The sequence below is a fragment of the Oncorhynchus tshawytscha genome, linkage group LG34 (assembly GCF_018296145.1).
Source record: "Oncorhynchus tshawytscha isolate Ot180627B linkage group LG34, Otsh_v2.0, whole genome shotgun sequence".
NCBI lineage: Eukaryota > Metazoa > Chordata > Actinopteri > Salmoniformes > Salmonidae > Oncorhynchus > Oncorhynchus tshawytscha.
The window spans coordinates 9,634,113-9,636,800 of NC_056462.1; the positions used below are offsets into that span (position 1 = coordinate 9,634,113).

The following is a 2,688-nucleotide window of genomic DNA, read 5'->3' on the forward strand; positions in this document are numbered from 1 at the left end:
TGTCCACATATTCTAAGTCAGAACCGTCCAGAGTAGTGATGCTGGACGGGCGGGCAATGATCGGGTGAAGAGCATGCATTTAGTTTTACTTGCATTTAATAGCAGTTGGAGGCCACGGAAGGAGAATTGTATGGCATTGAAGCTCGTCTGGAGGTTAGTTAACACAGTGTCCAAAGAAGGGCCAGAGGTATACAGAATGGTGTCGTCTGCGTAGAGGTGGATCAAAGAATCACCAGCAGCAAGAGCGACATCATTGATATATACAGAGAAGAGAGTCGGCCCGAGAATTGAACCCTGTGGCACCCCCATAGAAACTGCCAGAGGTCCGGACAACAGGCCCTCCGATTTGACACACTGAACTCTGAGAAGAAATTGGTGAACCAATCGTTTGAGAAACCAAGTCAGTTGAGTGTGCCAATAAGAATGTTGTGATTGACAGAGTCGAAAGCCTTAGCCAGGTCGATGAAATACGGCTGCACAGTAATGTCTCTTATCGATGGTGGTTATGATATCGTTAAGGACCTTGAGCGTGGCTGAGGTGCACCCATGACCAGCTCTGAAACCAGATTGCATAGCGGAGAAGGTACGGTGGGATTCGAAATGGTCGGTAATCTGTTTGTTAACTTGGCTTTCGAAGACATTAGAAAGGCATGGTAGAATAGATATACGTCTGTAGCAGTTTGGCTCTAGAGTTTCCCCCCCTTTGAAGAGGGGGATGAGCGCGGCAGCTTTCCAATCTGTGGGAATCTCAGACGATACGAAAGAGAGGTTGAACATGCTAGTAATAGGGGTTGCAACAATTTCGGCAGATCATTTTAGAAAGAGAGGGTCCAGATTGTCTAGCCCGGCTGATTTGTAGAGGTCCAGATTTTGCAGCTCTTTCAGAACATCAGCTATCTGGATTTGGGTGAAGGAGAAGTGGGGGAGGCTTGGGTGAGTTGCTGTGGGGGGTGGAGGGCTGTTGATCGGGGCAGGGGTAGCCAAGTGGAAAGCATGGCCAGCCGTAGAAAAATGCTTATTGAAATTCTCAATTATAGTGGATTTATCGGTGGCGACAGTGTTTCCTACCCTCAGTGCAGTGGGCAGCTGGGAGGAGGTGTTCTTATTCTCCATGGACTTTACAGTGTCCCAGAACCTTTTTGAGCTTGTGCTACAGGATACAAATACATCAACAACAATAAAACAGATGACCATGATTTGTGATGTTTTAAAACAAGAAATGTATTAGTATGAAGTAATGTGGTATTAAGCTCAACTTCATACAACATTTTGTGACCTGAGTCTTTTAAACAAAATATCAGAGACAAAATGTTCACCTGCCCCTTAAAGGGGGAGGTTAACCGTGGTGTCGGGGCCACTCGAGTTGTGCCAGGTGTGTTTGTGTGCGTGTGAGATTTGGGATCTGACTAGGGTGTCTCTTCACTCTCAATTGAAGTAGCAGAATCAAAGTAATGTTGAAAAACAACCGAGCTTGTGAACAAAACAGTCAAGTAGCCAAGAAACACGAGGACAAAGTCTCACTTTGTAGACTTTTGAGTAAATTAGACACTTTTATGCCAGTGTGCAGCGCCTCTAAAAATGAATCTCTCAGCACTTCAGTCAGTGCACACAGCTCCCCAGCCATGCAGTGTTTCTGCGCGAGGTGGGATTTAGGATTCCTATTTCTTTGTGCGATTAGCAGCTATGAAACAAAACAGATCTGCTCATACTTGATGTTTGATTATTTTTATTTGTAAATGTAATGCTGGCCCTGGAAATTGACCACCCGCCAACATGGCTGGTGAAATAGAAATTCTTAGCCGTCAATACCTAAATCTACTGGTGTAGCAGGTGTTAATTTTATGCCCTGAACCAGCTTCGTCCTGAAAAGCTAGGCCAGCAGAATCCTTGCCCATCTTCCCAAAAACATCTGAAACTCTACCTCTTCAAAGAGTATCTTAAATAATCCCACCGCATCCCCCCTCCACTATGTCGCCTCTGGTCCTGGCCTGCTTGCTGATGTGCTTTGGGCCCTTGGCTGCACCGGTCTGGGAATCGAAGATGGCATCGCATTGAAGCTCTATTACTGTATGTAGGTTATATGTATTTCTCACTTACCTTGCTCCCCCATCTTTAGTCCACTCAGCAGATCAATACTCATTGGTCCGTCTTCTATTGTCTCCTCTTTGACCAGCAGCAGATCAGGCTTCCCATCCTCCATGTCTACTGACTGTAAGAGATACAGAGTGAGAGGATGTTGGATCAAGAAATCTGATATGAGCACCCTGCTATGGAACATATTCTGTTTGGGAAATGAGGGGTTGCTATGAGTATTATGCAAACATGGTAGTTGATTTGGAAAAGTGATAGATGATTTGATTACTTCACACTCTTTAATGGTTTGATAATTCAAAAGCATGGTCCCATATCCGCAAAGAGTCTCAGAGTAGAAGTGCTGATCAAGTATCAGGTCCCCACCTGTCTACATAGTCTTATTCATAATTATCTAAAAGGCAAATCTGATCCTAGATCAGCATTTCTACTCTGAGTTGCTTTGTGGATATTGGATCTGACTTAATACCATGCAGACAATTGTTTACAGTGGCTCACCTCAGTGTGACTGTGTGTGTTTCCTCTGTGGGTTCAGGAGGAGGTGTAGTCTAGACCTCACACCCTCCTCCTCCTGGAAGAGAGGTGATACAGATTACA

At 44.9% G+C, this 2,688-nt stretch overlaps 1 protein-coding gene across 1 annotated transcript in view; it reads right to left on the minus strand.

Annotated features, from left to right (window-relative positions):
* LOC121841796 overlaps window positions 1-2,688 on the minus strand; it is a 314,557-nt gene that overhangs the window by 39,570 nt on the left and 272,299 nt on the right. The window lies entirely within an intron of this gene.